Below are 24,906 nucleotides of genomic sequence, written 5' to 3'. Positions count from 1 at the left end.
TTTATTGCAATTACGGCGGTATTTCAAATCCCTAGATAGGATTTCAATAGTATAATGTCTTTTGCCTTTGATGCAAAGCAATGAATGAGGATATTCGTTACTGACTTCTGCTTTTCTGGATGTTTTCTCTTGACGACTGTAACTGCTTTGCAGTGGCCACAGATCAAGCATAACACGAAGTAAAATTTCGTATTCATACGTGGTCTTGTCTTTGGCGAATAAGTTACTTCTCTAAAGAAACTCACTAGATGACGGTTCCGATTTTCAGCATGATTCCCACTTGTAAAATCCTTTTCCCCGTTTCATGTCCCTTAATATTGATTATGGGCAAAATCAACAACTACATTCTGAAACCACTCGTCCCGCCGTTTTACTTGACGTCGCTTTAATATTTGATGATTGATTTTAACTAAACTTTCTATTTCTTTTCCACACAACAGATACAAAGAACAATTGACATGGCTGAGGCAGATGGCGGGATCTGAAAAATTCTGTAAGGAATTTGTATGAATACCATACTTTACCAGGAACACTTAAGCTTAGAAAATATCCTAGAACTTCACTTAGCATCAATCGCTATGAAAATAAAACCTATTGAACTTTAGTTAGGACAAATCGTTATGAAAATACAGCACAGTTGTAAAGACTACTGTTGAATAAAACAGATTTTAGGAAATCTGTAACTTTTCAGAAGAAATCTTCTGATGTTATAGATAAATGAAAGGCTCGAGTGGCTAAATTTAGCACACACAGTGATTTTTCCAGACAGAAGTTATCAAATCCTTGTATTCTGCCTCTGGCAAAATTTTAGAAGGAGCGACAGCCGCTTCAAAACTAAGCGTAATCGCTCAAGAAACAGCGCATTTATGAAGCAAAAACACCTGTTATTTAATTTTTGTCTCTAGTTGAGAATAAGGTTTGCAAAAAAAGAAAATATGGTCGGATTTGCGAAAGACCTATCTCTTGTTTGGCGAAATAAAATTTGCATGTTAGCTAAAGTTTTAGAGAAAACGGTATGTTTCCCGAAAATGTCGAGGCTTTCCGTCAAATTTGCATGTTTAAACCCGCAGATGGTCTAACTGTGTAAGGGAATAGCTGTTTGACTAGCATTAGCGATTAGAGCAGAAAATAAGAATCCAGGCAATAATAACTTTCTTTCTTTTCTTATTTTACCTTCTTAAGAAATAAAACAAACACCACGTTGCCGTTCGCTATTTTGCTGTTTATAGGCTAAAATGGAGATGTTTTACATGGATGTGGACTCAACGCTAAAAATCACCTTCAAACCAACTGGAGCAGATGTCTGCCATCAAAACCCCATTTTTTACCGATAGCGAGCTTTGAATCACAGACTGTCGGTATTAAATTCGGTATAAAATATAAAATTTCATTCTGACATTTGGAACTACCACGAAAAAAAAAAAAAATCAAACTCTAAGCTAGCTCAACCGCAACTTCAGTTGAAGAATAGAATAAAAATAATAACAATAATAACAACAAAATAGTAGACCAATGGATTTAGTGGTTTTATTTATAGCTTGAAATTCCTTCTTTCCAAATAAAGAAAGTGCTTGTTTTAAGGTAGGTTACAATTAATATAAATAGAAAGGATTTTGGTAAAATTCTAATCCATTGACTTTTTGCTATCTTGGAAAGTTGTTGGGCTAGAGAATTGAAACTTTCAGGGATGTGTCTACAGGCTAAAGTATATCCCGGAAGTTATTTCGAGATCCCTAACTATACCCCTTCCCCCTCCTCTATATAACGCAGTTTTTTTGTGCATTACAGCTTATATTTTGGTCAAATTTTATCCTATATTACTATTAAAAGTGTAAATCCTTGCTTACCTTAGAAAAATTCAACTTTTCACTGTTTTTTAAGCTACTATATTCCATAATTACTCATAATTACTTCACCTGCATTGAAAAACAATTATCACCTTTTATGGTATAGTTAAGACTTGCATGTAGGTATTTAAATGCATCCACTGTTTGAAACTCTTATCTTTAAAGGGCTTTTGACAGGGGTAATTAATAACTTTTAAGGGGCTTCTCACTCAAAATTATGATTCGTTTCTACAATTGGGTAAGGTTATTATGTTATATTAATTTAAAAAAATTAGAGAGATGTATTTGTAACTTACAAATGGGTGATCAGATCTTAATGAAGTTTGATATTTAGAAGGATATTGTGTCTCAAAGCTCTTATTTTAAATCCCAACCGGATCTGGTGACATTGGGGGTGACATTTGTTTCCTTGAATAGGAGACATGTTCAAAATCTCAGAAGAAAGTTATATTTTCATCTCAAAGTGCTTCAATTAAACTGATATTTTTTGTCAATTCTTTACAACAAGCTTTTTATTCTTCTTATTTCTGAAGAGACAAAAAAAACTAATAAGAGTTGAGAGAAAGAGTCAAACTTTAGCGTAAAGAGTGGGGCGTTGAGGAGGGAGCAGCCCCTTTCATGTGCAAAGTAATTTCTGTTTGTTTTAAGTTTCAATGTCGCCCCTTACTTTCAGTTAAAAAAAAACTTTTTTTATTTAATTTCTGAAAGTTTTTGAATCAATGCATGTTTTGATTTTAGCTCTCAGTGAATGAATAATTAAAATGAAATTTGTATATTTATTTCTTTGGCTAAATGGCTTTCTCATAACTTTGATCCAATGATTTTGAGAAAAAATGAACAGGGGAGCAGGCCTAGTTGCCCTTCAATGTTTTGGTTACTTAAAAATGCAACTAGCACTTTTAATTTCTTACAAATGTTTTCAGTAATTAGTAAATGATATTAGTAAAAATATGTGTATTGTAAAGAGTGAGGTATTAGGAGGAGGTGAACCCCTCTTATGCATAATAATTTCTGTTTGTTTTAAGTTTTAATGCTGCTCCTTTCTTTTAGTTGAAGATACTTTTTCATATTTATTTTTTCAATGTTTTTTTTTAATAATGCTAAAATCCATCCTCCATTCATAGAAAAAAATCAACAAATGACAAATTCCTCCATGGAGAGATCCTCCAACATATCTCCCTCTTCTCCACCCTCCCCCCCAACCAAAAAATCCCCCTGAAAACGTCTGTACACTTTCCAATAACCATTGCTATATGTAAGCACTGGTCAAATTTTCTTCCACCATGACAAATTCCTCCATGGAAAGTTCTCCCCATATAGCTGTGATATTCTCTTCTACCATAAGTGGGGATGTAATCTCTCACTTCCCTCCATGTCCATTCAATATTTTGGGTATGGGCACCTGTTGTAGGGTCAACAAAATTTAGGTTGTGATTGACACGCAAATGCTGAAAGCCATGGTGGGCAGAAATTAGCAACTGCTATCCTTATGTTTCTCTGACTCTTAAAGCTCATGGGACATAGGGAAATACATTTTGCTACTTCTCTAATTTCCACGAATTGGGTATTTTTTTTCAATGAAAAGTGGTTTTATTTTACATTTATTGGATAAACATCAAATCTGGTATGTAAGAGCAATACATTTTTGATACCAATAGTTATATCAAAAGAATGGCATTTTAATGCTGATTTTAAATATATAAGTTTCATCAAGATTAGTCTTACTCATCAAAAGTTACGAGCCTGAAAAAACTTGCCTCATTTTAGAAAAACTGGGGAAACATCTTAACAAAAATCACACATCAGATTCAGCATATCAGAGATCCTTGTTGTGGAAGTTTCAAGCCCCAATCTATAAAAACGTGGAATTTCACATTTTTTGCCAGAAGACAAATCACAGATGCGTGTTTATTTGTTTTTTTCCCCAGGGGTGATTGTATCAACTCAGTGGTCCCATAATGTTGCGAAAGGGCTCATTCTAACAGAAATGATAATTTCTAATACCCTGTTTAAGTGACCAAAAAATTGGAGGGCACCTAGGCCCCCTCCCATGGTAATTTTCCCCCAAATTCAGTGGATCAAAATTCTGAGATAGCCATTTTATTCACCACAGTCAAAAAACCCAATAACTATGTCTTTGAGGACAACTTATTCCCCTGCAGTCCCCATGGGAGGGGCTGCAAGTTACAATCTTTGACCTGTGTGTACATGTAGTAATGGTTACTAAGAAGTGTACAGACGTTTTCAGGGGGATTTTTTTGGTTTGGGGGGGATATTTGAGGGGGAGGGTTACCAGGGAGGATTTTTCCATGGACAAACTTCTCATGGGGGAAGAGACTTTCAATGGAGGGGGCACGGGATTTTCTAGCATTGTTTAAAAAAAAACAATGAAAAAATAAACATGAAAAGTTTTTTTTTTCTACTGAAAGTAAGAAGCAGCATTAAAACTTAAAACGAACAGAAATTATTACGCATCTGAGGGGTCTACCTCCTCGTAATACCTTGCTCTTTACACTAAAGCATTTTTAGTAATTTCAACTATTTATTCTACAGCCTTTGTGATTCAGGGGTCATTCTTAAGGAATTGGGAAAAATTTAAGCTTTAATATCAAGAGCGAGGTATCGACAATGGGTGAGCCCCCTCATATATGCAATAAAAACATACAAATATTGAAGTTCACTATGTAATTTAATTTGTAAGTTCTGTATATTTTTTACTTATGAAAACGTTCGTAAAAAGTTAAAAGTTGTAGTTGCCTTTTTAAGTAATAAAAAATAGGAGGGCAACTAGGTCTCCTCCCTTGCTCCCTTTTTCTCAAAATCTTCTGATTAAAACTGTGAAAAAGCCATTTAGCCCCAAAAAATTAATATGCAAATTTCGTTTTAATTATTTATGTGTGGAGAGCCAAGATCAAACCATGCATTAATTCAAAGACGTCCAGAAATTAAACAAAAAAACGATTTTTTTAAAATGAAAGTAAGGAGTGACATTAAAACTTGAAACGAACAGAAATTACTCTGTATATGAAAGGGGCTTTTCTTCCTCAACGCCCCACTCTTTACGCTAAAGTTTGACTCTTTCTCTTAACTCTACATTTTAAAACAGTAAAAAACCTTAGCGTAAAGAGCGGGGCGTTGAGGAGAAAAAGCCCCTTTCATATACGGAGTAATTTCTGATTGTTCTAAGTTTTAATGTTGCTCCTTACTTTCACTTAAAAAAACTTTTTTTTTTGTTTAATTGTAGATAGGAGCTTGAAACTACAGTAGGATTCTCTGATATGCTGAATCTGGTGGTGTAAATTTCATTAAGGTTCTATGATTTTTACGGGTTGTTTCCTCCTCACCTGTGCTTCCAAACTTAAGTCTCTAGCCGGCAATCCTTCAATTCGTTGCAATCCAAGTTTCTACCACCAGTCACGACCCAGTAGGGCAACGGGGAGGAAGCTACGGGGTTCTGCTCTGCCTCAAGGTTTGTTGCTTGACCTAAATCTCTTGACTTGTCTAGTTCTTCACCATACCGCATTATTAGGTATTTTGGATATTTACATCTACCAAGCTCCAAATACTTTTTACAAAGGCGCTGTCTATGTGTGGTAACACTTTTAAGATGTATACCTTGCTTTGATTTAATTTCCCCCATGATTTCGGCTTTGTGTGCACAACTTTACTGAAGGCTCCTGACTATTTCTCATTTCTAGGTTTCTTCATTGCATTGAAATAATTTATGAAAATTTCACACTCTATTAACAAGCAGCTGATTATACCAGCTTGTCATTTTGGTCTCTGGGGGGTATTATCGGCGATCTGAAAAGATTCTTTCTGGCAACCGACTTGTAAAAATTTCAGGTAGCTGAAAATATTCTAGGGGACTGTTAGAAAACAGGAAAATAAATCAAAAAATGGTTCCAATCATCTTACAGATTATTGTCTTCTGCTCATGATAGTACCAATTTTGTTCTAAAAGCAATATCCTTTATCAATTACACTTGTGAAAAAGACCTAGACATTTTCTAAGATTTCTAAGCAATTAGAGGAAATAGAGCAAAATCCTTTCAAACATTTTGTAGCATCTTCAAGAAGCTATGGCCTGATATTAAAAGCGGCATCTTCCGCCAATGAATACTTGAGTACTTTTTAAATATAAATTTTCAATTTCACATGGGATTTTTGAGTTCCATCAGTTCACTTAATCACGGCCTCCGACCACCCATTTCGAAGATAAAGATACCTCACTTTTCACGTCTTCCAAGATTTCTGGTTTCCCCATCCAACTCCCCTCAATGTCACTGGATCTGGTTGGGATTTAAAATAAGAGCTCTGAAGCACAAGATCCTTCTAAATATCAAAGCTATACAGGGAGAACTTTCCATGGAAGAATTTGTCATGGCGGAAGAAAATTTGACCAGTGCTTACATATAGCAATGGAGACCTTTCCTTGGAGGAATTTGTCATGGCGGAAGAAAATTTGACCAGTGCTTACATATAGCAATGGTTATTGGAAAGTGTACAGACGTTTTCAGGGTACAGACGAAATACAAATTTCGTTTTAATTATTCATTCACTGAGAGCTAAAATCAAAACATGCATTGATTCAAAAACTTTCAGAAATTAAATAAAAAAAGTTTTTTTTAACTGAAAGTAAGGGGCGACATTGAAACTTAAAACGAACAGAAATTACTTTGCACATGAAAGGGGCTGCTCCCTCCTCAACGCCCCACTCTTTACGCTAAAGTTTGACTCTTTCTCTCAACTCTTATTAGTTTTTTTGTCTCTTCAGAAATAAGAAGAATAAAAAGCTTGTTGTAAAGAATAGACAAAAAATATCAGTTTAATTGAAGCACTTTGAGACGAAAATATAACTTTCTTCTGAGATTTTGAACATATCTCCTATTCAAGGAAACAAATGTCACCCCCAATGTCACCAGATCCGGTCAGGATTTAAAATAAGAGCTTTGAGACACAATATCCTTCTAAATATCAAGCTTCATTAAGATCTGATCACCCATTTGTAAGTTACAAATACATCTTTCTAATTTTTTCAAATTAATATAACATAATAACCTTACCCAATTGTAGAAACGAATCATAATTTTGAGTGAGAAGCCCCTTAAAAGTTCAAAGTCTTATCTGCATTACCCCTGTCAAAAGCCCTTTAAAGATAAGAGTTTCAAACAGTGGATGCGTTTAAATACCTACATGCGAGTCTTAACTATACCATAAAAGGTGATAATTGTTTTTCAATGCAGGTGAAGTAATTATGAGTAATTATGGAATATAGTAGCTTAAAAAACAGTGAAAAGTTGAATTTTTCTAAGGTAAGCAAGGATTTACACTTTTAATAGTAATATAGGATCAAATTTGACCAAAATATAAGCTGTAATGCACAAAAAACTGCGGTATATAGAGGAGGGGGAAGGGGTATAGTTAGGGATCTCAAAATAACTTCCTGGGATATACTTTAGCCTGTAGACATATCCCTGAAAGTTTCAACTCTCTAGCCCAACAACTTTCCAAGATAGCAAAAAGTCAATGGATTAGAATTTTACCCATTAAAAAAATGGATTTATAATGAAATGGTAAGTTTTGAGTCCAATGTTTTAAAGTCTGAGACCAATGTTTTAAGCCTTTTTGTGCCTTACAAAAGCCAGTAATATTGTTTGGTATAAATTAACCCAGAATTCTACTCAAATAACAGGAATTGCATTTTCAAAACTAAAGGCAGAGAAAAAGCAACTGGTAACTGAAAATTAAGGTAAAATGTTGTTTTGTCAAAATTTCAATAAGTTTAGACCTATCATGTAGGCAAATTTTGCGGATCTCTAGAGGAAGAAGGGGTGGAGGTGGGTACTTTAAAATACCTTCCCAGGATATGCTTTAGCCTGTAGACCTATCCCTGAAAGTTTCATTTTCCTAGTCTAACCCATTTCTGAGATAGCAAGAAGTCACTCAACTAGAATTTTACCTTTTAATGTTATATTATCCACAAACAGTGATTTTCCATGATTAAATTGGATAAATAAATTTTATCAATGTTATGGCATTTTCTTCTTCCTTGACATCAGATTTTAAATAAAAGCATGCGTTTTTGGTCGAAAATATAAAAGCCAGCTATTATGAATGCCAGTTATACTGTTTGCTATAAATTTAACTATATTAAATATAGAAATGGTTAGTTTGTGTATTTAATATATGCTATGCTTTACCCCCACCCCCCTGATGTGCAAATATATAGCCCAAATTTGTTTCTAAACTGTTTGAAAACACATGCTTTAATTGAAATTTTGGTGACAAGGAAGAAGAAAATGCCATAACATTGATAAAATTTATTTATCCAATTTAATCATAGAAAATCAGTGCTTGTGGATAATATAACATTAAAAAATGGATTTATAATGCAAAGGCAAATTTGAGTCCAATGTTATAAAGTTAGAGACCAATACTTTAAGCCTTTTTTATACCCAATATTTAGGTCATTTTTAAGAGGTCAAAAAGTGCTTAAATCTGAATTTCTGGTAGAAGTGATTATTATATTTGTAAAGAGCATAAAAAAAGGCATCAAGTGATATATTCACTGTATACAAAAGCCAGTTATACTGTTTGCTATAAATTTACTGAATTCTGAGCCATATCAATGTTTTTTTTTTCAAAATTTAGGAAATATGTTTGCATATCTTTAAAACCTTATAAATTGAGATTGAGCAAAGTTGTGAAGCTGAAAACAATTTTGTTCTACTCCATTTGGTCAATGTTCCTATTACCTGAACAATTGTTTAAGGTAATGAAATTATTGTTAATAGATGCATTTTGACTTTTGGAACATCTTTTCTCTGGCAAAACTACTGCAAACTCACCATTATGGAGTTATTATATATTTGCACATTAGGGGGGGGGGGGGGTTAAAGCATAGCATATATTAAATGCAGCAATGGTTAGTTTATGTATTTAATATATGCTATGCTTTACCCCCACCCCCCTAATGTGCAAATAAATAGCCCAAATTTGTTTCTAAACTATTACAGATTTGCAATTTCAAATATCTGATCAATGAAAATGGAAGTGATTGCAATTCTATATGTGTGAATATTTGGGCTGGAATAACTCCATAATGGTGAGTTTGTGGTAGTTTTGCAAGAGAGAAAATATGTTCCAAAAGTCAAAATGCATCTATTAACAATAGTTTCATGACCCTAAACAATTGTTCAGGTAATAGGAACATTGACCCTTCATTGAAGCAGAAGAGCTATTTTGCAAGATTTCACTTTTATAACACACATATTTTTGAATGTCATCAAAGGTCAGGGCCCTCTAGAGAGAGAAGGAGTAGAGGCAGGTACTTCAAAATAACTTCCCAGGACATACTTTAGCCTGTAGAGCCATCCCCAAAAGTTTCATTTTCCTAACCTTACCCCTTTCTGAGATAGCAAGAAGTCAATCAACTAGAATTTTACTGCATATTAGTCCATGAGCCCTTTGGGCAGCAGGGTGAGATCTGTATTCTATATTTATTTAATAAACCTTGTTTGAGGTTGTTTAGAGGGATTTTAAAAAGCTAAAAAATGGATATGCTTCTCTAGTAATGACAAAGGAACAATATGCACTTTAGACAGCTTATGATAAAACTAAACATTTACCAAATTCTCCCCCTGGCTACACTCTAGGTAGGCTACTGAATTTGTGCAACAGACCTATAGCATTGCTAGATTCAGTAAATTTCTACTGTAAGAGACTATTCCTAAGAAACAAACTATCCTCCAGAATAATAATTTCATCCTGAATCCAAATATGACATTTGTTTTCATTAGCCTGCAAATTCAATTGTAAACCTTTTACAGACCCTTGAAGATGACATCCTTTTTTCTTATTTTAGATACAGCTTATATACCTCTGTTTGCCTCAATCTTGTTAAAACTGGTTTATCTGTAAGTTGAATCAATAACAAGAAGAATAAAAATCAAGAATCAATAAATTCATGGGAGATATAGCCTATATTACTGGTTATATATCCAGGTAAGGTTACAAAGGGTAGGATAGGTTAAAATTGAATTTGCAATAGAAAGAAATACAATATTTGGAATCTCTGTGAAATTTGGATTCTAGAGGTAAGTTTGTACCTTATCTATCTGAATAGTCTGTTAATATAGATATTTATCCTGGCAACAGGAAATTACATCCATGTCAAAGGCAATTCACAATAACCAGTAGTTAGACAGCTAACCATCACTAGGCTATGTCAGTCAAATCATTGTAAAATCTCTTATTAGACCACCTAGAAAGTAGATTGTTTCACCAATTAATTTATCTAAATTTTCTTCATAAAGGTGTTAATATCTTGAATGTTTTAAACATTTTATAACACCAGGAATTTAAATGCAATGGTAGTCACGGTAGAGCCAACTGCTTAGCCTTGGACTTGAGATTTAAAAATTAGAACAAAATATTTAAATAATAGCCTAGACAGACTCTGTCATGGATGCATTCAATCCAAGGCAAGTGTTATGAACCAAAATATTTTTTTAAAATAGGCTAGGGTGTAAGGATAACTTATAGGCCAGGGCAGTGGTTCCCAACTGACTTTGGGCCATGCTCCACCTAGGCATTTTTAAAATCATAATGCTCTCTCTCTTCATGTTGCTTCATTTAAGTTTTGTTATTCAAAATTCTTACATGTATTCACCTGAAGGAAACTTAACAAGCCATTAACCTTGTATTTTTTTTTTGTATTGATTATTGTATAATTACTATGTATTAATTTTTTGTATAATTACTTTGTATTAATTATTATATTAGAAAAAAAAAGAATATAAAAAGCACATCAGAAAAAAGTAAAAAAAACATCAAGTAATGCATTCATCTTTTCCTATTCTACCTCAGCTATGGAATCTTCCATTTATCTACCAAAAAAGTTTCCCTAAATTATAGTGAGGCAATGATAACTAGTTTAGTCCTAATCATCAGCCAGTCTTTACTATTTAGAGCCTCTTTGTCAAATCCAACATTAGGAACCTACTGTCCATGTTTATAGGATATTCATTTAAAAAAAAACTTTTGTAGTTATTATGCACAGTCATTACCAGTTTGACAAAAGCACTAAAATGATAAAAGAATGGCAACATTAGATACCCTATTTACAACTTTCTTTAAATATTATAGTTAACTAAAGCATATATGGTCTTTTTACAGCCTGGATGAACAAAGCATCCTTGGTTTAGCTCAACATCATCCTGACCTCTCCTATAAGCTCCAACGTAAAGGCCTTGGTTGTTCTTAAGACATGCCACTTTTTCTGACCTGGATGCATGTAGTGTCTTTGCAACCTTTCCCATGGGCTCTAGGGGTTATGTTGACCCAAAGTTTTGGTTATCTGATTATTGGACTATTTGAAGAAATGGGCAATCCCAAAATTTGATTGGATGCATTTGCAGAAAAGAGGGTTTGCGTGTGTGTGTGGGGGGGGGGTAGATGCCCTCCTATCTCTTTTGACTCATAAAGAAAGTAACTACAACTTTTGATTTCCAATCAAAAGAGCCACCTCTGACGTTTATACATTCTATCCTAATAGAAAAACCTTACATGCCCCCAGGGCATAGCTTAAAATACTTATCCCCAGGCTCTGGGGCTCATGTTGACCCCTGCTTTTCTAGTATCTGATTTTCGAATCATTTTTAACAAAAAAATTTATATGTGCCCAGGGCATAAGTTACAACCCTTCCCTAGGGCTCTAGGAAGGTATGATGACCCAAAGTTTTGGTTATCTGATCATTGGACCATTTCTAAAAAATTGGCAATCTCAAAATTTGATCAGATGCACTGGCACAGAAGAGGGGATGTGTGTGGGGTGGGAGGGGTAGATGCCCTCCATCCCATTTTGACTCATAAAAAGGTAACTAGAACTTTTAATTTCCAATCAAAAGAGCCACCTCTGAAGTTCATACATTCTCTTCTAATAGAAAAACCTTATATGCCCTCAGAGTATAGCTTAAAACACTTGTCCCCAGGCTCTGAGGTTTGTGTTAACCCCTGAGTTTCATTATCTGATTTTTGAATCATTTTTAACAAAAAACTTTATATGCACCCAGAGCATACGTTACAACCCTTCCCCAGGGCTCTAGGAAGGTATGATGACCCAAAGTTTTGGTAATCTGATCATTGGACTGTTTAAAAAAACTGGCAATGTCAAAATTTGGTCAGATGCATTTGCAGAAAAGAGGGGGGAGGGGTAGATGCCATCTAACCTCTTTTGACTCATAAAAAAGGTAACTAGAACTTTCAATTCCAAATCAAATGGGCCACCTCTGAAGTTTATACAGCCTCTCCTTATATAACATGGGCTAAGAGCTCATATGGCACTTGTGACAAGGTCAGAAGAGCCAAGAGCTCATATGGTATGAGCTCAAGCAAGATTCTAAGAATCAACGGATTGCTTTAAAAGGAAAATCAGAGGCTTAATGCCATTCGGGATTTAAAATCAGACCTCTGAGTCACGAGATCCTTCTAAATATCAAAATTCATTAAGATCGGATCAACCACTCGTAAGTTAAAAATACCTCAATTTTTCTAATTTTCCTCTCCCTTCAGCCCCCCCAGATGGTTGAATCGGGGAAACGACTTTATCAAGTCAATTTGTGCAGCTCCCTGACACGCTTACCAATTTTCATCATCCTAGCACGTCCAGAAGCACCAAACTCGCCAAAGCACTAAACCCCACCACCTAACTCCACCAAAGAGAGCAGATCCAGTCTGGTTACGTCAATCACGTATCTACAACATATAAGCGTTTTCTGAGATTTCCGGTTTCCCCCTCCAACTCCCCCCAGTCTCAAATGATCTGGTCAGAATTTGAAATAAGAGCTCTGAGACATGAGTGCCTTCTAAATACAGTGTTCGGACTCGCCTATAAATTCCTATATTTTACTGCACTCCTATAAAATGCCTATATTTTGGCTAAAATCCTATTATTCCTATATTTTCGGCTGAAGAGCACTAAGAACATTGCTCATGATTTGCAATTTTCTGCCTTTTGGTGTAGATTGATAATTAATTACAATTGTTGAGCTGTTTGAACTTGACTAATGCTTTGTGTTGGGCTTAGTAAGCTGCTTCTGCCTGGACTATGCTGTTGTGTTGACTTGGTAGCCTATGTTTTGTTTTTTGTCATGTTGGGCCCGTCCGAAATGAGCGACGATCAGTATATAGGCTAGCAGTCTCTGCTTAATGAGACTGGAGTTCTTGCGACTTATGTGTTTCCTGGCTGAACGCTGGCTGGCTGATGTCAATAAGGCCCAGTTATTCAAATGGGCTATTCTAAGATAGTTGCTAATTGAGGGAAGTATAATAGACGTGCACTGGGTAGGCTATATGCTACATTCTGTGATCAATCTGTCCTTTATCTATCTGGTCTTTATCCCCTTCTAAAGAAAAATGATGTTAATCAGATTTGGACTTTTTATTTCAGATATTGTAAATTTTTACTTTATCTCCCCACTTGGTATAGCAATGGTAAGATAATTTGTAAGTTTGATGTCCCTGATAGAAGTGCAAAGTTGGCCCTCCTACATGGAAGGTTGTCGGAATCAGCTCTTTATCGTTTATCGCCTCATCATCCTTTGGTCCGTCTGTTCAGTTAATCTCATTGTAGCATAGTGTTGGTCTGTTGCTCTGTCGGTCCTGGTTTTGCTACTTTAGGCACTTCCAGGTAAGCTAGGACGATGAAATTTGGCAGGCGTATCAGGAACTGGACCAGATTAAATTAGAAATAGTCGTTTTCCCGATTTGACCATCTGGGGGTGGGGAATGGGGGGCCTGTTAATTCAGAAAAAAAAATAGAAAAAAGAAGTATTTTTAACTTACGAACGGTTGATCAGATCTTAATGAAATTTGATGTTTTGAAGGATATCGTGTCTCAGAGCTGTTATTTTAAATCCCGACCGGATCTGGTGACATTGGGGGAGTTTTGAGGAGGAAACCTAAAATCTTGGAAAACACTTAGAGTGGAGGGATTGGGCTGAAACTTGGTGGGAAAAATAAGCTCAAGTCCTAGATACATCATTGACACAACCAGAACGGATCCGCTCTCTTTGGGGTAGTTGGGGGGGGGGGCTGATTCTGAAAAGTTAGAAAAAATGAGGTATTTTTAACTTACGAACGGGTGATCGGATCTCGATGAAATTTGATATTTAGAAGGATATCGTGTCTCAAAGTTCTTATTTTAAATCCCGACCGGATCTGGGGCATTGGAGGGAGTTTGGGGTGACCTAAAATCATGGAAAACGCTTAGATTGGAGGGATTGGGCTGAAGCTTGGTGGGAAAAATAAACACAAGTCCTAGATACATGATTGACATAACCAGAAGGGATCCGCTCTCTTTGGGCTAGTTTGGGGGGGGGGTTGATTCTGAAAAATTAGAAAAATGAGGTATTTTTAACTTACGAACGGGTGATCGGATCTCAATGAAATTTGATATTTAGAAGGATATCGTGTCTAAAAGCTCTTATTTTAAATCCTGACCGGATCTGGTGACATTGGGGGGAATTTGGGGGGACCTAAAATCATGGAAAACGCTAAGATTGGAGGGATTGGGATGAAACTTGGTAATTTATGTAACCAGGCATCCCGCGCCATCTACCATAGATCTGATCCCGAGGACTTCCGAATCCTATATTTGGCCTACATTTGGGCCTGGGAAATCCTATAAAAATAGGACAGAGCCTATAATTTGAAACGAACCGACCTGTCCGAACCCTGTAAATATCAAATTTCTTTAAGAACCGGTCACCCATCCTTAGGTTAAAAATACCTCAATTTTTCTGATTTTTCCACATTAACAACCCCCAGCTCCCTCCAACAGAACGGATCCGTACCAATTATGTCAATCTTGTATCTATAACTTGTGCTTATTCTTCCCATCAAGTTTCATCCTGATCTCTCCACTCTAATGGCTTTCCAAGATTTCCAGTTTCCAAGAATTTTGTTCCCCCCCCCTTCAACCCTATATGTCCCCGGATCCGATTCGAATTGAAAATGGAGCATCTGAGACATAAGATTCTTCTATATATCAAGTTTCATTAAGATCCGATCACCCACTTGTTAGATACCTCAATTTTGACGTTTTCCAAGAATTCCGGTTTTCCCCTCCAACTCCCTTCAATGTCACTGGATCTAGCCGAGATTTAAAATGAGAGTTTTAAAGCACAAGATCCTTCTAGATATCAAATTTCATTAAGATCTGATCACCCGTTTGTAAGTTACAAGTACCTCATTTTTTCTAATTTTTCCTAATTGCTCCCCCCCTCCAACTCCACCAAAGAGAGTGGATCCGGCCCGGTTATGTCAGTCACCTATCTTGGACTTGTGCTTATTCTTTCTACCAAGTTTCATCCTGATCTCTCTGCTTTAAGTGTTTTCCAAGATTTCCGATTCCCCCTCCCCCTAATGACACTCGATCTGGTTGGGATTTAATGTAAGAGATCTGAGTTCCGAGGTCCTTCTAAATACGAAATTTCATTAAGATACAATCACTCTTTCGTAAGTCAAAAATACCTCATTTTTTCTATTTTTTTTAGAATTAAGCCTCCCCCTCCAGCTTCCCCAATGAGAGCAGATCTGTTCCGATTATGTCAATCTTGTATCTAGGATTTGTGCTTATTTATCTCACCAAGTTTCATCCCAATCCCTCCACTCTAAGCGTTTTCCAAGATTTTAGGTTCCACCCCCGCCCCCAACTTCCCCTTCACCGGATCCGGTCGAGATTTAAAATAAGAGCTCTGAGACACGATATTCTTCTAAACATCAAGTTTCATTAAGATCCGATCACTCCTTTGTAAGTTAAAAATACCTCATTTTTTTAATTTTTCAGAATTAACCCTCCTCCCCCAACTCCCCCAAAGAGAGCGGATTCGTTCCGGGTATTTTAATCATGCATCTAGGACTTATGATTATTTTTACCACGAAGTTTCATCCCGATCCCTCCACTCTAAGCGTTTTCGAAGATTTTATGCCCCCCCCCTTACTCCTCCCAATGTCACCGGATCCGGTCGGGATTTAAAATAAGAGCTCTGAGACACGATATCCTTCCAAAAATCAAATTTCATTAAGATCTGATCACTCCTTTGTAAGTTAAAAATACCTCATTTTTTCTAATTTATCAGAATTACCCCCCCCCCCTCCAATTCCCCCAAAGAGAGCGGTTTCTGTTCCGTTTATGTCAATCATGTAACTAGGACTTGTGCTTATTTGTGCAAGTTTCATCCCAATTCCTCTACTCTAAGCGTTTTCCGAGATTTCAGGCTCCCACCCTCAATTCCCCCTAATGTCACCGGATCCAGTCGGGATTTAAAATAAGAGTTCTAAGACATGATATTCTTCCAAACTTTAAATTTCATTAAGATCCGATCACTCCTTCGTAAGTTAAAAATACTTCATTTTTTCTAATTTTCAGAATTATTTTTAACAAAAAACTTTATCTGCACCCAGGGCATAAGTTACAACCCTTCTCCTGGGCTCTAGGGGGTATGTTGACCCAAAGTTTTGGTTATCTGATTTTTGGAATTTTTCGAAAAACTGGCAATCTCAAAATTTGATCAGATGCATTTGTAGAAAAGGGTGTCTGTGTGTAGGGGGGGGGGGCGATTAGATGCCCTCCAATCTCTTTTGACTCATAAGAACATAACTAGAACTTTCAATTTCCAATCAAATGAGCCACCTCTGAAGTTTATATGGCCTCTCCTTATATAAAAACTTACAGGGCATAACTTACAGAGCCTGCCCCTGGGTCCTTGGGGGTTTAGTTGACCCTGGAGTTTTTAATATCTGGTGTTCGAGCTATCTTTAACAACATGGCTATCTCAAAAATTTTATCAAACGAATTTGGGGAAAAAAAAGCATAGGAGGCAGTTGCCCTCTGATCACTTTTGACTCTGAAAAGAGCAGTAAAGCTTCTGGTTTTTAATCGAATGGGCCCCCTCTGAAGTTTATACAATGATCCCTTCCATATGAAGTGCCTCTGCAAAAAAAAAAAAAAAAAAAAAGTTGCCTCTGATAATCTGAATGTTCAAACAGTTTATGGTAAAAAACTGTTGTAAGGAGTGACCTGGTTCAATAGTAACTGAAACTAGAAAAAACTGAATTTTGATACCAATATATACATCAAAAGAATCTGATTTTTATGCTGATTTTAAATATGTAAGTTTCATCAAGTTTAGTTTTACTCATTAAAAGTTACAAGCTTGAAAAAATTTGCCTTATTTAGAAAATAAACAGAAATGAAAAAACAAGTTTTTTAAGTGAAAGTAAGAGCAACATTAAAACTTAAAATAATCAGAAATTATTGCATATATTAGGCAGTTTGTCCTTTCCTCAATACCTCACCCTGTACACTAAAGTATTTTTAGTTATTTAAAAAGAGCTATTTTCTAATTAAATGGCCTTTGTGATTCAGGGATCATACCTTAAATTGTCACATGGAGCAATTGAAGGATTTTCCATCCTGTAGCATTGCTCAGCATTTCTTCAAAAATTGCCATGTGGATTGATTTGGAATTGTTTTGAATATTAAGTTGATTTTATTGACAAGGGTTTATGCTCTGGTCTCGGACTCCAAGGTGTCGCATTCCAGCCTCCATTCCTTATTACTCCACTCCTTGTCAAGTGAGACTTTGAATTCTTTGACGACCTTACTGGATACAGTATGATTGATCAGGGAGTTCCAAAGGTCTACAACCCGGTTGGTTAGGAAGTGATGGCGTTCCCTCCTCTGAGCATTGACCTTTATGAGCTTCTTAGAATGACCCCTTGTCTGCTGTGATGAATTGATGAAGAAGAGACCATGAATTGGATTGTTGTGAATCAATTTGTAAGTGTTAATTATGTCACCCCTTTTTCATTGCTAAGTCATGCTGCATAAGTTAAGAGTTCGCAGTCTCATTGGGTAAGGAAGATGTTGGCACCTGTCTACTATCTTTGTTGCTCTCCTCTGTACTTTCTCTATCATGTCCTTGTCCACTTTGTAGAAGGGACATGCAATTGACATGCCAGTTTCTAGCCCTGGTCTGACAAGATTCTTGTATAGCTTGGCGATTGTTCATGGAGATCTAGTCATGAATGTTCGTTTAATTGTCCCTAAAGCGCGGTTCGCGCTAGCTACAATCTTTTCAGTATGACTTCAAAACTTTAACTGGCAGTCAACTATGATACCCAAGTCTCTTTCCTCTGTAACTGCAACTAGGGGTTCTCTTTAACCAGTTATTTGGTTTTGCATGGTGTAAATATGTTTTTGATTTTTATTGCCAAAATGTAAAACTTTACATTTGCTTGAATTAAATTCAAGTAGCCACTTACTAGCCCAGTAATCCAGCTTGTCAAGATTGGCTTGGATTGAGGCAGCCTCCACCCAAGATGATGCTGCCCCAATGAGCTTAGAATCATCTGCATAGAGTGTGAGAAGGTTTTGGAGTATTTCAGGAGCATCATTGAAATATATTTTGAAAAGTGATGGCCCAAGCACGGTTCCTTGGGGAACTCCGCTAAGAACAGGTATAGGTGATGATAGCAAACGTACTCCTTTATCATTAACAACAGCAACTCTTTGGGTTTGTTCTCCCAGGAAGTCTACAATCCATTCAATGATGTCAGAGTGGATGCAACAAGCTTGAAGCTTTCTTTTCAGCCTTAGGTGTGCGACCCTGTCCAATGCTTTTGCTTGATCCAATAAAATCATGTCCACGGGTGTCCCTTTTTCTAGTAGTTTGGTGACTTCATCGTATGACTGTATTAGGTTTGTGTTTGTGGAATGGCCATTTCAGAAACAATGCTGATTTGGAGACGTTGGATGTTGTTGTATGTCAAGTGCTTAGTGACAGCATTGTTTATGATTCCCGCGAGAATCTTTGAAGTTACTGATGTTAGACTTATTGGCCTATAATTTTCAGCTTTGTCTTAAGAGCCTTTCTTCTGTAATGGTATAACAGTAGCTTTTTTCCAGTCTGAGGGGGCAGCTTTTTCCCTTAGTGATTTCTTGAAGATTTTTGCTAAATAGGATATGGGGGTAAGATTTTTGCTAAGAGGATATGAGTTCAGCAGTCTCTTTGAGTAGTCTCGGGTGTATACCGTCTGATCCTTTTGACTCCGATGCGTCAAGCTTTTTCAGTCGTTTTTGGAAATCTGGCCAAAAATTAGAACAAAATTTTAACTTTAGTGTAAAGAGCAAGGTATTGACAAGGGGGCAAACCCCCTCATATACATAATAAAAATATAACAATTTTATGTATACTTATTACAAATAAAACGTTCATAAATAAAATTAAAAGTTCCAGTGGACTTTTTAAGTACCCCAAAAAATTGGAGGGCAACTAGGCCTCCTCCCCCTCCACTTTTTGTCAAAAAGCAAAATTAATATGCACATTTCATTTTAATTATTTATGTAAGGTGTAAGGTTATTTATGAGGGGGTAAGATTTTTGCTAAGAGGATATGAGTTCAGCAGTCTCTTTGAGTAGTCTCGGGTGTATACCGTCTGGTCCTTTTGACTTCGATGCGTCAAGCTTTTTCAGTCGTTTTTGGAAATCTTGCCAAAAATTAGAAAAAATTTTAACTTTAGTGTAAAGAGCAAGGTATTGACAAGGGGCCAAACCACCTCATATACATAATAAAAATATAACAATTTAGAATTTCGTTATGCAAGTTAATTTGTAAGTTATGTATACTTATTACAAATAAAAACGTTCATAAATAAAATTAAAAGTTCCAGTGGACTTTTTAAGTAACCAAAAAAACTGGAGGGCAACTAGGCCTCCTCCCCCTCCACTTTTTGTCAAAAAGGAAAATTAATATGCACATTTCATTTTAATTATTTATGTAAGGTGAGCCAAAATCAAAACCTGCATTAATTCAAAAATGTTTAGAAATTAAATAAAAAACAAGTTTTTTAACTGAAAGTAAGGAGCAACATTAAAACTTAAGACAAGCAGAAATTACTCCGTATATGAAAGGGGCTGTCCCCTCCTCAATGCCCTGCTCTTTATGTTAAAGTTTTTTTATTGTCTGAAAAAGTAAAGTTATGAGAAAAAGTCAAACTTTACTGTAAAGAGCGAGGTGTTTAGGAGACAGCCCCTTTCATATATGGAATAATTTCTGTTTGTTTTAAGTTTAATGTTGCTCCTTACTTTCAGTTAAAAAAAAACTTGTTTTTTTTATTTAATTTCCTAAAGACTCCACCTTGTTTCATTCATCTCATACCCTTGTAATATTGTTTAGCACTATGAAATTACTGGCTTTTATAATCTCAAGCATTTTAAAACAGGAATACCACATTTATGATATTTTAAAATGCTTAAATAACATGCTTTCCATCCCCAAATATCCTTAAAAAATTAAAAATTCCTTAATCACATTGTTTAAAATTTTTTTTCTCATTTGTCTGCCCAATCCTTGGGTACACCTGTCCTGTTTGGCATCCTGACATCTCTAATGAATTTTCAGACAGATTAGACCCAGTCCCAAAAAGGTGTCTAAGAATTATCTGCAGTGAAGTTTTGGTGCCTCATATCTCCCCCCTTTGTTGTTGTCTCCCTTGCTCTGCAGGAATAAAAATCCCCATTTTTACCATAGCTAACTTCCCACAGAATATTTTTCCATGTAGTTTTGATATGTTAAATATGAATTATATTCTATCTTAACTCAAGAGGACTTAAAAAAAAAAAAAAAAAAAAAAAAAATGAACGCCCCGAGAGTAGAGAAGCTTATTTGTTTACAGTTTCTATAAAAAAAAAATACAATTTTCTGTTTTGATGTTGTTAAAGGTGATCAGTCACTGAAACAGTTGCAATTACCAACTGGCTATATTTGTTGCACTCTAAAATTCTTTCAATTAAGCCCTTGTTAAACTTTAGTATAAACAGTAGGTGGCTGATGGTAGTAGCAGCACCTGTACATACAGAATAATTTTTTTTTTGTTTTAAGTTGAAAAAACTCTTTACTTTTGTATAAAAAAACTTATTTCTTAAATTTAATTTGTGCCAGAAAAGAAGTGTATGATATTGCTTTTTTTCTAAGTGCTATTTTTTCTTCTTTTATTTTACTATGAACTTGGCTTCTGTGGCATAACAAATTTTTTTTAATTGATAACTACTGTTCTAAAGTGTTTGAATTGTGCCCAATCTCATGTCATTTCAAACATGCATATCTTGATGCTAAACTTGGCTCATTTAAGCACATTTTTGATGTTTTAACCAATATATATGTTACCGTGGACGTCCAAAATCTGGTTAATGTTAACATTACCAGTGAATGCTCGAAGTTTCCTTTTCTCTGCTTGGATTCAATTAGGTTTGCAAGTCAGCTTTTTCAGTTTGTGCAAGCTATGGTGGTAAAAGTTAGGTCAGGTTAGATCAAGACAGGTTGTGTTACATCTGGTTCTAAATATCAGAAATGGGTTGAAAACCTAAGCTAACCAGACCCAACCTCTCCTCACCAAACCCAATCTAACCTAACCTGTTATCATAAAACCTTGCACTAAATGGAAAAAGTTGACAGGCAACACTGACTAAATCCAAGGAGAATAAAAAATATTTTGGACATTCACAGGTGAGTGTTGACATTCATCAATTTGCAGACATTAACAGTAATATATATATATATATATATATATATATATATATATATATATATATATATATATAGGTGTTTTTACATATTTTTCATATTTATATATATATATATATATATATATATATATATATATATATATATATATATTTAGGTGTTTTGACATATTTTTCCTGTTTTGTTTTTTGACCCCAAAATTTGACTTCAGCCCTTTAGGGCAGGTGATAGCAATTTTTTGTAAATAAACATCCTATTTTTGCTATCAAACAGTTTGTGGTAACAAACTGTTGTAAGGAGTGACCCAGCTCAATAGTAACCAAAGCTCTAAAAAATGGAATTTTGATACCAATAGTCACACCAAAAGTATCGCATTTAATGCTGATTTTAAATATATAAGTTTCATCAAGTTTAGTTTTACCCATCAAAAGTTACAAGCCTGAGAAAATGTGCCTTATTTTAGAAAATAGGGGGAAACATTCCCTAAAAGTCATAGCATCTTAAGGAAAATCACAGCATCAGGTTCAGTGTATCAGAGAACCCTACTGTAGAAGTTTCAAGCTCCTATCTACAAAAATGTGGAATTTGTTTGTTTTTTTTTTGCCAGAAGAAAGATCATAGATGCGTGTTTATTTGTTTGTTGTTTTTTTTTTTTTTTTAATTGTTTTAAAAAGTAGAGTTGTGACAAAGAGTCAAACTTTAGCGTAAAGAGCAGGGCGTTGAGGAGACGACAACCCTTTTATATACAGAATAATTTATGTTCGTTTTAAGTTTTAACATTGGTTCTTACTTGTAGTTAAAAACACTTGCTTTTTTTTATTTAATCTACATGTTAGGTGCAAGTATTTAACTTACTTGACCAATAAGTAATTCTGAGGGAATATTTCTACTCTGAAGCTACCTGCAGGTATGGCTCAAAGGGAGTCACAGTGTATATTTATAATAAGAAGTATTATATATATTATTATATTAAGAAATTACAATTTATTTATTTTACCAGAAAACCTAGAATTTATGCTGCAAAATCAACATGAGAGATCATTTTGTCATCCAACTAGTTTCTACTGGTGCTTCAGGATACAGTGTTTGTCTTACTTGAAGCAAACTAAGATCAATTATTCGTTGGTCTCGCTCCATGTTGCTGATGGTAATGATTAAATATCAGTTGAATCCTGCCCCTTGCTTCCAGGGGATGCTAATCCACTCTAGATCAAGTGATTTCTTAAAAAATCTTGTCTTTGGGGACAGAGATTTTTTTTCCAAAAAACTGTTCCAGAGGTTGACTACATTACAGGAGATGGGCTGTTGAAGTTGAATGTGTATTTTTTTTTTTTTTTTTTTTTATATACATGATGTATTGCCCATTGGCTTTTGGAAAATAAATTCATTCGTTGTAGTTTGATTGATTTTAAGGCTTCAAAATGTATTGAAGGCTGTATTTGCTTGTTTTACTTGGAAATCATGCATGTTGATGCAAATCAAAGTAAATTCAGGATTAAATACACAAAAATATCTTTTTATGTTTCTACTGCTTAATGACAGCCCGATTTCACTAGCTGTTGCATTACTCGCAATATAATACTTCATTAATTGACTTGTTCTGCTACACATCTACCTATATAACAAGCTATGTTCTTAACGCGAGGAGAAAATCTGTTTCTTTTATATCTAAGTAAAGAAGAGGCATGAAACCAACTTAGAAGTCATGCTAGCCCAGTCGGCAGAATCCATGCTGATGAAAACCTTAATCACAGGGTCATTGATTCAAGCCCATTTTAAATGGGTTTTCCCCAAAAAATCTGAGAATATGGTCTCCAGTTTTTATGGCACTTGGTATTGGGAAGGCTGTATTTGCTTGTTTTACTTGGAAAGCATGCATGTTGATGCAAATCAAAGTAAATTCAGGATTAACTGCGCAAAAGTATCTTTTTAGGTTTATACTGCTTAACGACAGCCCGATTTCACTAGCTGTTGCATTACTTGCAATAGAATACTTCATTAATTGACCTGTTGTGCTACACATCTACTTATATAATTGTCTATGTTCGTAACTCTGGGAGAAAATCTTTTTTTTTTATATCTAAGTAAAGAAGAGGTATGAAACCAACTTAGAAGTCATGCTAGCCCAGTCGGCAGAATCCACGCTGATGAAAACCTTAATCACAGGGTCATTGATTCAAGCCTATTTTAAACGGGTCCCCCCCCCCCAACAAAAATCTGAGAATATAGTCTCTAGTTTTTATGGCTCTTGGTATCTACCAAGTGACATTTAGCAATCACAAATTCTGTTTGTCAGTCTGTTGCTCTGTCTGTCCTAATTTTTCTAGTTTAGGCACTTCCAGGTAAGCTAGGACGTTGAAATTCGGCAGGCGTATCAGGAACCAGACCAGATTAAATTAGAAATTACGGTTTCCCCGATTCGAGCATCTAGAGGGGAATGGGGGGACAGTTAAATTGGAAAAATTAGAAAAAATGAGGTATTTTTTACTTACAAACGGGTGATCGGATCTTAATGAAATTTGATCTTTGGAAGAATATCGTATCTCAGAGCTCTTATTTTAAATCCCGACTGTATCCGGTGACATTGGGGGGAGTTGGGAGGGGACCTAAAATCTTGGAAAACGCTTAGAGTGGAGGGATCGGGATGAAACTTCGTGGGAAGAATAAGCAAAAGTCTAAGATACGTAACTGACATAACCGGACCGGATCCGCCCTCTTTGGTGGAGTTGGGGGGGGGGGGTAATTCGGAAAAATTACAAAAATGAGGTATTTGTAACTTAAGAAAAGGTAACCGGATCTTAATGAAATTTGATATTTAGAAGCAATTCATGTCTCAGAGATATTATTTCAAATTCCGACCAGATCTGTTGACATTGGGGGAGTTGGAGGGGGATACCAGGAATCTTGGAAAACGCTTAGAGGGGAGAGATCGGGATGAAACTTGATGGGTAGAATCAGCAAATGTCGTAGATACGTGATTTACGTAACCGGACTGGATCCGCTCTCTTTGGGGGAATTAGGGGGTGGGGTTCAGTGCTTTGGCGAATTTGGTGCTTCTGGACATGCTAGGACGATGGAAATTGATTGGTGTGTAAGGGAGCTGCACAAATTGAATTGATAAAGTCGTCTTCCCCGATTCGACCATCGGGGGGACTGAAGGGAGAGAAAAAATTAGAAAAAATGAGATATATTTAACTTACGAGTGGGTGATCGGATCTTAATGAATTTTGACATTTGGAAGGACCTCGTGACTCAGAGCTCATATTTTAAATCCCGACCGGCATTAAGCCTCTAATTTTCCTTTTAAATAAATCTATTGATTCTTAGAATTTTGCTAGAGCTCATACCATATGAGCTCTTGGCTCTCGGCTCTTCCGGCCTCGTCACAAGTGCCATATGAGCTCTTAGCTCTTGTTTTGTTCACTGTATCAATAATTACCCATCTCCTTCTGGTTCTAATCCTACTC

The 24,906-nt window shown here is 35.7% G+C and overlaps 1 protein-coding gene across 2 annotated transcripts in view; it reads left to right on the top strand.

The window, feature by feature from the left end:
* The first annotated feature begins 1,467 nt into the window (after positions 1–1,467).
* The window catches only part of LOC136028723 (coiled-coil domain-containing protein 85C-like), a 58,082-nt gene continuing 34,643 nt past the window's right edge, over positions 1,468–24,906 (top strand). For both annotated transcript variants that reach the window (XM_065706592.1, XM_065706593.1), the window contains exon 1: positions 1,468–1,581. The gene's annotated coding sequence lies outside the window, so the exon portion shown is untranslated. The remainder of the gene's footprint in view (positions 1,582–24,906) is intronic.

This window comes from Artemia franciscana, chromosome 7 (genome assembly GCF_032884065.1).
Source record: "Artemia franciscana chromosome 7, ASM3288406v1, whole genome shotgun sequence".
Lineage (NCBI taxonomy): Eukaryota > Metazoa > Arthropoda > Branchiopoda > Anostraca > Artemiidae > Artemia > Artemia franciscana.
Note: the sequence above shows the minus strand (reverse complement) of the source record. Positions and strands in the feature narration are given on the sequence as shown.